The following is a 13,861-nucleotide window of genomic DNA, read 5'->3' on the forward strand; positions in this document are numbered from 1 at the left end:
TATGAACTGATTTGTAAATAGGAATACAGATTTGACTTAATGTTTTCATAAATATATTTTTCTCCCAGTTTGTCATGGGACTTATTTTTACCCTCTCAAAGAACCGGAATCGAGAACCGAAAATAACTGGAATCGAAAAGCAGAACCGGAATCGTTAAAATCTAAACGATACCCAGCCCTATGTGTGATGCAGTAAAATCTTACCACTCACTCACGTGAGCGGTGTCGTAAAAACCGTGGGAAAATGTGAAATACGATGGCGAAGAAGAAGATTCCAGTGGCCCCAATTTGTGTCCATTCTGGACAAGTGAAAATGTATTCGGACAAGTAAATTGCCAAACTCACTTGTCCATGGACAAGTACTCTCTAAAAACTTTTTCTCACACTGCCTGTGTGTGTGTGAGAGAGAGAGAGAGAGAGAGAGAGAGAGAGAGAGAGAGAGAGAGAGAGAGAGAGAGAGACCGACCGACCCCCCTGTCCAACCTACCAACCTTTCTTTTTGTGTGCTAAAACACTTCTTAATGAGATACACAAGCTGCTGTTCACCGCAGTTGTGAATACTACTCATTTGATCAGTTTTTCTTTTTTTTAAAACCCAAACATTTGCATCTTTAATGCATATTACAAAACCATGAGTCCATACTGTTGAAAGGGTCATCATTTTCCTTTCTAAATCAATTCTGGAACCCAATCCACACAACACAAATTTCAGCCAACAATCACATTAACACAAGGCACTTTAGGTATACTTGCAAAGAGGCAAGGAGTGTCATTTACTTCTTTTTTTTCATATTTATTTCCAAGTCCATTACCAGGGCCGTCAGTAGCCATTTAAAGCTATCTCTTTGGTTGAAATGGTTCTCTCTGCGAAACTAGGCTGGCCAAGTTTGTCATAAGTCAGAGTCTGTGGTTGCTTTCTTTGTCGTCTTGGATACATTGTCCTCTGCTCCGAGTCTTCCACTGTTTCCTCCTCTGAGCTCTCTGTAGCTGTTGTCACAACATCCTCCTCACCTTCGTCAGATGTCACTGTGTGAACCTGCTCCTCTTGTTCCTCCTCCCTGCTTTGCAGTGGCTCCCTCGTTCCCGAGATCATCTTTCCCTCTTAAGGATGGAACTTCTGAGCAGAGGGGTTAAGCGCAGGCCTCCTTTGGTGTTCCGCTGAAGGCCAGGTGAATGTTACATCATTAAAGTCATCATCTGATTCCTCATCAACATTTGTTTGTTGTGTGTACTTTGTCACAGATGTGTGTCTGTTTGTGTAATTGTTTATTTTCTTTGTTCAAGTTGGGATGGCAGCCTGATATCTGTCATCTGTGGCTGGGAGGAAGTCACATGGTAAAAGTGGATTCCTGTGGAGGATCCTTGTCCTGCCTCCACCACTTTCAGGCACTACCTCAAACGCTGGACTGATGTCACCTTTCTGACTTTTGACAACATAAATGTTGTCTTCCCAGTAGGAGCGGATTTTACCTGGTCCTCCTCTCTCACCCACATTTCTCACCAGGACATGACTGCCAACCTGCAGTGTGGGGCCATACACTTTCTTGTCATACTGTTTTTTTCCCCTATCAGCTGACTCGGAAGCATTTCTGGAGGCGATGTCATAAGCCTCAGTCAATCCTCTTTCGCCACTTCTCCACATAGTCCTGGTAGGAGCCTGTGCAGTCCTGATTTTCAATTCCAAACAGCAGGTCAACAGGCAGTCGGGGTGGCCTACCAAACAGGAGAAAGAATGGAGATTAGCCGGTGGCTTCATTAGCTGTGCAGTTGTAGGCATGTACGACTTTAGTGAGGTGATTTTTCCAGTCATGTTTCTGTTCTTCATTAAGTGTTCTCAGCATTGACAGCAACGTCCTGTTAAATCTCTCTGTCTGTCCATTTCCTTGGGGATGATAAGGAGTAGTGTGAGACCCCCGAATGCCTGACAGTGTTTTCAGGTGGTGAAGCAGCTTGTTCTCAAATTCCCTCCCCAAATCATGATGCAGTCTTTCTGGGAAACCAAACTTGAGACAGAAATCATTAAACAGTTTGTCTGCAACAGTCTTGGCTGATTTGTTGGTAGTTGCATATGCTTGTGCGAACCGAGTGTAATGGTCCATTATGACAAGTACATATTCATAACCCCCCCTACATTCTTCCAAATGTAGAAAATCAACAGAGACCAGCTGGAATGGGTGAGTGGTTTTGATACTCATCATAGGTGCGAGTGCGTGTCTGTTAGGTTTTCTCTTCTTTAGACACTCACACACGTTTGTCACAAAATGTTCTATGTCTCTTTGCATTTTGGGCCAAAAGAAACGTTCTCTTATCAAGTTTACTGTCCTTTCTGTTCCCAAGTGTCCCATTTCGTTGTGGAGCTCCTTCAGAACAAATGGACGGTATACGTCTGGGAGCATAAGCTGACTTTTTGTGTGAGTTTTGCGGTGCATAGTTCCATCCTCTCTGATCTCAATCCTACTCCACTCTCTGACTGGAGCTTTAAATTCTGGGCCCTCGTGTTTCAGTTGTTGTACAGTGGGTCGCTTGTTTTTCTCTTTGTGTCCATACATTTTGCCCATCACCTGATCTTGTTGCTGTGCTGTCTTTATTTCTTCCCTGGAGAATGGCTGTATGGCACTGAGCATATTCTCTATGTCTATCTGTTTCTGTAGAGCATTACAAGAGACTGAGTGTAGGAATGGACTGTTCTCTTCCTGATGCACCAAAATGCCCTGCCCTGTTGCACTTACTTCTTCCTGGCAAACAACCTGTGTGCATTGGTTCACATAACTTTCAAAATCAAGTGGCATTCTGGATAAGCGGTCTGCATTTGCTTTGCCTGGTCTGTACTTAATTTTGAAATTAAAATCTGCCAACTCTGCTACCCATCTTTGTCCCACGGCATTTAACTTTGCTGTTGTCAGTATATATGTCAGTGGATTATTATCAGTATATACCACAAAAGAGGGAGCATGAAAAAGATAAGTCTCTGAAACGCTCGCAGATGGCCCACTTCAGTGCGAGAAACTCCAGCTTACCAGAGTGCAGGTTGTAGTTTCTCTCTGGAGGGGTGAGCGTTCTGGATCCATAAGCGATCACCTTCAGCTTGTCATGACTGCGTTGGTACAGCACTGCACCAAGTCCTGCCTGTGAAGCATCAGTGTGCAAAACAAACAGTTCATTCAGGTCTGGGAAGCCTAGGATTGGAGGGTTAGAGAGTTTGTCCGCTAGGTGGCTCAGAACCTGATGATGCTTTTCAGTCCATGTGACTGGTGATGATGATGTCAACTGCCCGTGTTTTGTTTTCTTTACTTTTCCCTTTTTAGCCATATTGTGTTTTTGTGGTGAGGCAGGAACAGGGGATTGGGCTGCCAACAGTTCATACAGGGGCTTTGCTATGACAGAAAAGTTTTGTATGTATGTCCTGTAGTAGGACAGGAAGCCTAAAATCTGTCTCACTTCTCCCACTGTGTTAGGGCGTCTTTCCTTCAGGGCCTGCACTGGAGCCACCTCTGCCGGGTCCATGCTATGCCCCTCTTTTGACACTAGCCTGCCAGAGAACCTAACTTTGGATTTAAACAGTTCACATTTTTTTGGTGTGAGCTTCACTCCATGTTGCTGGTATCGGCGAAGGACTGTTCTTACATGCTCCAATAAAGGACTTGCTGTGGACTAAATTGTCATCAAGGTAAGGCAGGCAAATATCATCACGCAAACCCCACAAACACTCCTCCATACTTCTTTGAAATTCAGCTGGAGCTGAACTCAGGCCAAAGGGGATCCTCACCCACTGATACAGGCCCCATGGTGTGATGAAGACAGTGAGAGGCTGACTTTCTTCATCTACAAAGCCTTGGTGGTACGCCTTGCCTTGGTCAAGTAAAGAAAACCATGAACTCCCAGTAAGACTGTCCAACATATCTTGTATGCGAGGAATAGGATGTCTATCTGGCACTGACTTCCTAGCTCACGGTAGTCTACACACAGTCTCAGTTCCCCTGATTTTTTTCTTACACACACTATAGGTGACGAATAGGGTGACCTTGATTTAGTGATCCAGCCCTTATTAATCAAGTCCTGTAAATATTCCTTTACCTCCTGATGTAATGGCTTGGGAACACTGATATAAGTCTTCTGGACAGGTGTCTGGTCATTTAGGGTGATGTGCATATGCAGAGAGGGTATGGAGCCTACATAATTTTCATCCCTAGCAAATGCTTTACACTCCTCCCTTAACACTTCTCTTGCTAAGGTTTGCTGGTCACTAGTCAAGTGATCTAAAGTCACTGGGGGATCCCAGGTTTCATCACAGTCAGTAGCGGGGCAGCTTGTACCTGAGCAGTCTGTGTTTTGCTGTGCATTTTTGTCGGGACCTGGTTGTGTCTGTCCTTGTGCCGCTGGTTCTGTAGCTGCTGGGTACACAGCCTTCACACTCTCAATGTGTCCGAGGCTAACTCGGGGGCCTAGTGTGACACTGTGTGCTGGAGTGTTAATAACTGAAACAGGGACAGTGGCAGAATTACCTCTTCTCATAGTGAACAGTACTTCTTGGATGTGCAATCCCTCAGGTAAGCTGGTGTTCATAATTGGGCTGAACAACATGACAGTGTCCTCTTCCGTCTGCATGCGTGTTCGACATTTCACTGTGGTAACTTCACCTGGGAGTAACACAACTTTATCCTTGCCTGTTTTTACTATGGTCTCCTCAGAAGTAGCTTGATGAGTGTATTAGCTGGATAAAAGTGTGTGCAGCATAAGAGTCAATTTCAAAAGCACCGCTCACAACTGCTGTAGTGCTGTCACTTCCTGCTGTGCCCTTCTGTTGCTTTAATTGTTCATTGATCACTTCCTCTATTACATTAAAGCCAACTATAGGGTCTTCTGCCACATTTCTATCACTGGAAACTAAAACTGGCACTAGCAGACTTGCACTAGAAGTCTCTAACCCGCTCAGTTGGAACTCTACTGGTATCCATCCCATAAATGGGATTTCTGTTCTATTTACAGCAAGTCCATTTAGTGGTTCTGGCCCTAAGAGTTCAGCTATAGGTCTGATAGTGCTGTGTGGAAGGTGTTCAGCTTGCCATTGTTCATTTATTACTGTTGCTTGAGCACCCGTATCCCACAATGCTGTCACCGGTACGTTATCAAAAGTACATTTTACCATTTTCCGTTTGCCAATAAGTTTAATAAGTATTTTATCTTCTTTAGCTGAGAGGTAATTAACTTTGCATGTGTCTGGAAAGTTGTTCTTATGTCTCTTGGTTTCTGCTAAGTGTTCTGCAACTAAACTTACTGCTTTACACAGAGATTTGTGTTCTGGCCAATGATGCTTCTGACAGGACCTGGAGCAATAAACTGTACTTGAACAACCTGCACATGTCACAAGTCTCCTGGTTGCATCCTCCTCCTGTCGACAGTTGTTGCAGCGGTGGGACCCTGACGGCTGTTGCTGGATTACTGCTGGTCCCCCTGCAGCAACCCTCCGAAGTTTCCTTGCGCCTGGCGTGGAGCTCTGCATCCTCTTGATATGTGTCCCAGCTGTCCACACTTGAAGCAGTGGCTACAGTTGACTTCCTCTCCTTTGTCCTGGCAGTCCCTGCACGCTCTTCTCCGGATGCTGTTGTTCCCTGTAGCTTGCCTGTAGTTCTGTGGCCTGCCAGTGCTCATGGAAGCTAACACCATACGTTTCATTTCAGCAACCTCAGTTTGAAGCTCTCTTACCAGAGTGTGCATCAAAAGCTCTTGTGGAGGTTGGGCTGTCTTCGTCTTCTCCTTGTGGGTGCCTTTAGCATCCTCCTGCAGTGTTTTCTGCATGGAGGGGTCAGTTGATTTGTCCAACTTATTGTTAGTTGTCTGTAGTTCAGTCATTCTGGGTGTTTTGGTGTTGTTACGTTTGAGCTTATTTATTCTTTCTGCCTCAAGGTTTCCTGCTTCATTTACTCTTTCAATCAGAGTTTCATCGGTCACCTCCATGTCATCAAGGTATGGCTTAATCTGGTATTTGATGTTGTCACTGAGCAGCCCTGTAACAACTGACCGTAGAAACTTCTTCTTGACCAGGTATGCACTGTAGTGCTCCTCCGAGTCTCTGTCCTTGGATGTAAACAGCAGTCTATCTTTTAGTTCAATAGCTCTGAACAAAAACTCTTGTGCTGATTCTTTTGGCTCCTGGGACATGCTGATCAATTTTTGGTACAGATCTGAAGTGTCATCTTCGTTGTAATGCCCCTTTAATATGATCTTTAGCTGAGGCAGAGACAATTCAGTCTTTATTTCTAGCATGTCACGCAGCTTTAAGCCAGGGCTAATGGCTCTTATCACAGCCTCGATTACTTCCGACTCACCATGACCCTTGGGAAGCCCGCTCTCTATCTGGTGTATTAGGTTGGTATATGACAGTTTGTCACGCTGCCCTCCTTCACCGATTTGGCCGCAGATGCGGAACTCTCGCCTGATGGTTACCTCTGGCACCTTAGCTGTGAATAGTGGCCCGCTAGTGCTGCTGCTGACGCCGTCTGATATGTTTAGTTTTTCACCCAGTATCTTTATTTCGTCTTCCAAACTCTTTCGGGACTGCTGCAGCTCCATATATTTATCTCTCATCTCAGTGTCATGGCGGCGCTCGCGCGCTTTTCTGTCTCCGTCTTCTGTCAGGCCCTCCATGAAAAGTAGCAGCTCTTGGATTACTTTACATGCTTCCTCTGCATCTGCTTTTTCTTCAATTTCGTCAATTTTGTTTTCTGCTATTTTAAATGTTTGTCTGTTTTTATCAGCAAAAGTATCTTCTTCATCATCTTCTATACAATGCAGATATTTACAGACCTCCACCATCCAGTCCCGGTTTTGCTGACTCAGAGCAATGGTGGCGCGATCTAGGAGAATCTCCAAATCCATATTTTCCTCACGGTACAGTGTTATCTTTCTTTTCCTGGTTCATCTCAGGATAAAAGCCCTCTTTTAATCCGTTTAGAGCTAATATCCTGGCTAGCTCGCCAATATATGTTGCACTCAAGGACTCAAGCGGACATCACTTGTCTTTTCTCACTCGTGGCAACTTTATTATGAACCAAAAACTCCGTCACAGTGCCCTCAACCACCGAGGAAGAAACGCTCTTCCTCACCTTCATGCTCTCAGGCGGGGCCTTGTGGCGAAAACAGGCAACTACATGCACCAACTAACCCTGCTTCAACAGTAAACATAACATGCAAACATTCATACATAGTTGGCACAAAGACACTAGACAAATAAACCTCGTGAACTATATCGTCACATGTGCATTGTTATTTGTGCTTGAGCAACATTTTACTTTAACTTTATTTCAATGCAGTAATTATTGTCCTACATTTTAATTTGTTTTACAGAGAGGTTTCACAGCTGCCTGGGCCTAGTGGCCCACAGGCGGCGTTTATCCAGGAGCCAGAACATCCATCTGTGCCGGCCCCTAGGTCAAGATCTACCGTGGCTCAAGGGCCTTCACCAGAGCCATCACCACCAAGGACCAGCAGAACAGCAGACCAGCATCACTACAGCTGCCTCCAACTCCATCTGCGGCTGCCACCAGGTCAAGATACACCTTAGCACAAAGGCTCCACTACAGCCATCACCTTCAACCCAGCCAGCAAGGAGGTCTCGTGGAGGTCTCGTATAGCACTTGTACACCCCCACCTACACAGCAGCCCATGCACCATCACCCCCATCTTCACAGCAGCCAGACCCACTGTTTTGGAAGACATACAAAGACCTTGACACTGCCTTGACATTTATAATGAAGAGTTGGTTGAAAGTTCTGATGTTCAATATTGTAAATAGTGAGATTTTCCAGTTTCTTATATTTATATAAATAGTTGGTTGAAAAAAACATATTTATAATAAATTGTTGGTTGAATAAAAAGTTTGAATGCTCAATTTGTATTTGTACACATCACATGAACCTTGGTATGTAATATGAAGTCATTATTCAGTCCTAATGTATCTGATGTGAAAGTAGAGTGATAAACACCTGTTTTACTCAAAATTCAAATTAATTTATTTTCATTTTAGACATGAATTACACATTTATATACAGTGTAGTTCAAATATTTCACTACTTTTGTGATCCTAAGACTTTGGTAACCAAATCTAAAACACCAAAACAATTCTATCACATGAGTCAATTTGTGTTTTCACAAGAGTTTTGACGATTTTCCGAAAATTGGATGTCAGATTATAAGCGTTTGAGCTACTTATCTCATCACACAGTGCTCTAAGGTGAGCAATTTGCATATATAGCAATACCAGAGATTGTCCTGAACATTTTGATATTTAACACATGGGGTGCCATGTGAGAAGAAATACATTTAAAAGGTGATTTAAGGAAACATCTAAAAATCGAGAAAATGCACTTAGACTCCAGAGGGTTAAAGAGTTATAGAGGGAATGGAATGTGGTTGGTATTCTGGGAACACAAGGAGAGGGAGTAAGAGCTACTATAAAGGCACTGTTTACCTTTCTGAGTGAAACTGGGGTTGGACAAATAATGTAAAATTAGGTTAGAACAGATCATAGATTGTTGTTTTGTTTATTTATTTTATGTTTTTTGTTTATTTATTTATTTTTGATTATATCATAGATACGTCCATGAGTTAAGAGATGGAATGATATGATGATTCACACTCATGTACAGTAGGTGGCGCTATGTACATTAAAGTTGTTTGCAATCCGCCAAAAACCGAGAGAAGAAGAAGAACTATTTGGCAGGATTGCTGGGAATATGCAAAATTCCAGGGACGTGGGTTTGGCTGGACGAGTAAGGAAAGAACGAGGGAATATGGAGTGGAGAATATCACGTTTGCCAAAGCAACCCCATTTAGCAGTGTTCCCCCATGGCCAGGCCTGGAATTTCGTCATTTTAGGGGCAAGGCCACTTGGCCTTTTGAGTTGTCAATTTTTTAAGGGCACAAAGGCCAAAAGCCAGGGCACCAAGGCCATAAATTAAAACAATGATTTAACATACGATATGAAGTGACTACGATTGTATATGCATTTACAATACTTTTATATATATTTATTAAGCATTCAATGGACACCAAATTGCAATTAAACAAATTCTTTATTAAAACTACCAAGGATTCTTATAGCACAGACATGTTTGGCTCACTGTGAGACTGTGGTAGTGGGCCTACGTCAAGGTGCGTCCTTATTCTGAGTCACTTGAAGATGGAGATGATGACGAGTCAGGGAGATTTGGACTTTTGGGGTTCCTTTGACCATAGGGATGAATATTGGGTCTCCTTTTGTTGATGCCAGCTGCCCACCATCTTGCCACAGCTTCATCACTTTGATATTCAGCAGGAGCACAACCCTGGGATTTGATGAGGAGTAGATCTTCAATTGTTGAAGTGTGCAGGCTTAAACGCCAATCGCCCTGCATTCTCTTCATTACTGAGAACTGCCGTTCAACTTGAGAGGTAGAGACAGGAAAAACTAGGACTATTTGTATTAGGTGCAGCAGATTGGGGTACATTCTTCCCTTCTCCAACAAGAATCTGGACCATAATGGGAGGAAAGTTTCCCTACTATGGTGACGCACAATGTCGTATGTAGACAGTTCAGGCATGCCACAAGACATGTGAATGGGTATTTTGATCGCGTTTTGAAAATTGGGCGATATAAACGAGCAGCAAACTTTGAACTTCCGTCTGCGATCGCCGGTGGTCAAATAAGTCTGCACAGAGGTCTTTGACAGCTAACAACACAGCGCTAACTGCCTAGCACTAGATAATAATAAAAAAAGAACACAACTGCAACATAACTCAGGGTTCTTACACCTTTTCCAAAGTCAAATTCAAGCACTTTTCAAGCATTTTCAAGGTGCATTTTCAAGCTTTTCAAGCAGCGTACAGCTGTTGTAAATTACATATTTATATGCACATATTTATACTCAAATGATTATTTCCCTACCTCACATTAAATCCGATGTTCTTTATGCTATAAACAACCAAATGTGTGTTTCGTAATAGCATTCTACATAAGGATGACAAATTAAAGATAAGAAAACAAAGTTTAATATTGTAAAATGAGTGACCCATATCATATATAGTAGACTGGGCATCCCATATAACCTGGCTGAGCCAATATAAAACAATCAGCCAACTAACTTTTCAATAAATTCTTTATTAACATTTTTAACATTTTTGAGGTCCTTTTAGGGTGGCAGTAAACATACGGCTCTCCAAGGTTAGGACAAAACCATTGAAACACAAAGCTGATATAAAAAAGCGTGTGCAGAGATCTTCTTTCTGTGTAAGGGTTTTGGAGGTTTCCAGGGAATTTTTTGCAGAATATGAAACTTTTATTGCCAAAATCTCCCGATAAATACATGTTTGAAGCTTGTAAAGGGAAGATGACAGCTCTCCCTCGCACTAATGCTTTTACGTAGCGATGCTCCCCCCTCCCTCCCGCTGACATTATGAATGTATGGCGTATAGCAGGGGTCGGCAACCTTTTTGATATGAAGTGCCATTTTAAAAACGTTATCAGCGTGCCAACGATCGATAATTATCAACGGGGGGGGGGGGGGGGGGGGGTTGAGGAGCTTGACGCTCGTCAACTATCAGCTGGAGGCCGCGGGAGCCTCGCTGCGGGGAAGCAGTGTGTGGACCTGTCAGCGCAACTTACATGATGCTGAATTTAACAAACACATTTAAATAATTGGTTTAAACGGCATAATAATAAGGACGATCGTCCGTTCTGTGATTCTCCAGAACACACAAGTTATGATATTAGGGTCATGCAGAGTGAGATGAGATCGCTGTCCCTTTAAGAGAGAGAGAGAGGGGTGCGGCTTGTGCATGTGTGTTTGTGAATGGTAGAGCGACAGTGAGGGAACGTGTATATGTTTCTGGAAGTGAAACGGGAAAGCAGAAAAACAGAGGTCTGTGATGTATTTTGTGAAACAGAAGAACAGCTAAATAAATGCAACGTCCTCCCAAGAAGAGCTCGCCTCTCTCCAGTCATTTAAGCTAAAGTGGGTTATTGAACCTGAAGCTTGTTGCTTCTGCCCTCCTCGACTACGGTCTGGGAGCCGACAGGAAAGTTCAACACACAGATGGCCAGTCCGCCCCTTTGTAGCATATTATTTCGATGAGAGATGAGCAGATCGCCACTGGGCTTTCAACTAAATACACAGCCACGCAAAAACTGCGTCATTTGTACAGCTCATTATGGGTACTGCAATTAGTGAAGTGCTTTCCTCCGTGGTGAAACGATCAGCACTGCACCACGGAGGAAAGCGGCAGAAAGTCACCTGGAGTTAAAGAGAGCGGGGCTGCGTTGCGTGCATGGCTTCCTTCTGCAGGTAACGGGGAGACGAGCTCTGGCGGCGGTCTCGCGTTCAGGATCCGAAAATTAATTTAAATATTTTGCACACTTATTCCACTTATTCCTAGTGTGCCACTGGTTATGCCAATGCTGGCACGCGTGACAGGGGTTGCCGACCCCTTGCGTATAGTAATCATAGATAACACGGCAGGGTCCGTTACAGTTTGTTTTCATCTGATTTCAAATAAACAAAGTCTTGGCTTTCAGAATAGTAAACTTGTTTCGGCAAATTCAGATGATAAATACAACTTTGAAGCTTGTAACGGCATAATTACAAGCGGAGAACGGAGTAACTTTACGTCAAAGCAGGCATAACAACAGCCGGTGTTTCTCGTGAGTGTTTTCCCCGGGAAACTAACACAATACACACAAACGCAAAAATACACAAACACACAAACACACACTCGCGAGCTTCCCCCAGACCATTAATACAAACGAAAATATGTTTCCTCCGTTAGAAAGCTAGGAATATCCTCTTTCCAACAGTGTATAACTCAAAATGTGTCTTCGGGTCAATGTGACTGATTTCGATGGAGCAAGTTTAGGCACGAAAAATACTACCAGTAGAAATACATTGCTTTTATGTGCTTCATCCTCTGAAAACCACAGGATGGCGACTGTCGCACATACTGACATAGGTACGCTCCTTTTTATTATTGTCACCTGCATAAGCAATTATCCCACATCGAGTTCGCTAACGTTACTAGCTTAAACAAACGTAACATGCAACGTTAGCCTAATCCAAAATGCTCTACTACGGCTTACCTTTCATATGGCTCGTCAGCGCAGACTCTCCCATCGCGAATAATTGAAATTCTTTTTGGCAAACTGTGCAGAAGGCGAATCGTTGGGTTGATCCTCGTTTTAGCCACAGCTTGTATTTCTTTTCGGATAGCCAACGCTCGTTAAAACAGCAACCTCCTGGCATACTGTCATTCTCTCATTAGAATGCCCAGGTCACACAAAGAAAACACTTGCAGGTCGCGCGCATAGCGCGGGAAGGCCGGAGCGGAGCTGTTTTATGTAGAAGCGAAGCAACTAAGCGCGCTCCGACTTCTTTATTTTCTTTTAATCTAAAAAGCGAACTATTCAGTCAGACAGCAATTTATTGTAAAAGTAAAGCATTTACAATTTCAAGCACTTTATCTCAAATCCAAGCACCATTCCCAAAATTCAAGCACTTTTCAAGTCATGAAAACACCTCGTAAAAATTCAAGCATTTTCAAGGATTTCAAGCACCCGTACGAACCCTGATAACTTATCCAAGTAGTAACAAAAACACTTCAAAATATTATAATTATGCATTACCATACGAGCAATAAATAGTAATGTTATCCATAAAAGTACACTTAAAGCTGGACAAATGAAAAACTTAACGGCAAACAGGATCATCACAAAACCTTACCTCACCTCAGCCTTTTCTTGAGCGGAGAATCAGCTAGCTAGGTCCTAGATCGTCCTACGCACACGGACGCGTGAGGGGGTGGGCGGAGATAGGTCCTAGACTGATGTCAACTGTCATCATAGACCGTCCGAGCGGTGCATTCCAGGCTCAAATCAAGCGCACCGCTGATTTTTTTTTCCTCCTTCAAAATATGCTGGTGTTGAAGCCGTGTCAGAAAAGAGGCAGACTGCTAAACCACAAAACTTAATCAGAGAGGGCATCAAGGCCACTGTGGCCTTATGGCAGATATCATTTTTAAGGGCACAAGGCCAAAGTGGGAGGAAATTCCTGCCCTGCGGCTGTTCCCAGAAGCTAACATAGATATGAATATCATAGAAAGGAAAAAAGAGTGGCAAATAAATGAAGTGGGAATTAAAACAAGTATGTATCTGAACGAAAAGTACTACAATTACCTACAAATTTATACAGATGGCTCGAAGAACAAGGAAGAGCGTGTTGGAGTTGGCATATACATCCCAGACTTTAAAATATCTATTCTAAAAATAACATCTGATCAATTATCAGTGTATACAGCAGAAATGCTTGCTGTAATAATAGGATTGCAGTGGGTTGAAGAGGTCAGACCAGATAGGGTGGTTATATGTACAGATTCATTGTCCATATTACAAAGCATACAATCAACAACAACTACTAGAGAAGACATTCTCACAGAACTGAATCATAGCCTGTTAAGACTGCACAGAAGCGGCATAGATCTGCAGTTCTGCTGGGTGCCTGCACATGAGGGGGTGAAAGGGAACGAGTGTGCTGATAGATTAGCAAAAACTGCACTACAAAAGCAAATAACACTACCAGTTCAACTTGGTAAAGGAGAGGGAAAAGCAGTCATTAAGAAGAAAGGGATGGAGATCTGGCAGAAAAGGTGGGAGAAAGACCAGAAAGGCAAGGAATATCACAAAGTACAAAATACAATTACAATTAATATTCATAAAGAAAGAAACAGAAGGGAGGAAATCATGATGGCTAGACTCCGAATAAATCACACGGCTTTGAATAGTACACTGTATATCATGGGGAAAAGTGACAGTAACAAGTGTGGGAACTGTGCAGTAAAA

General features: G+C 43.1%; 1 long non-coding RNA gene across 1 annotated transcript; it reads right to left on the bottom strand.

The window, feature by feature from the left end:
* Nucleotides 1-542: 542 nt before the first annotated feature.
* LOC307045086 lies at nt 543-12,588 on the bottom strand. The gene is made up of 3 exons (XR_013809768.1): nt 12,107-12,588; nt 3,018-3,126; nt 543-1,713 (listed from the first exon to the last, which is right to left on the bottom strand). It is a non-coding gene; the product is annotated as an uncharacterized lncRNA (long non-coding RNA).
* Between the last annotated feature and the right edge of the window lie 1,273 nt (nt 12,589-13,861).

Source organism: Notothenia rossii, assembly GCF_949606895.1.
Source record: "Notothenia rossii genome assembly, chromosome: 6".
Lineage (NCBI taxonomy): Eukaryota > Metazoa > Chordata > Actinopteri > Perciformes > Nototheniidae > Notothenia > Notothenia rossii.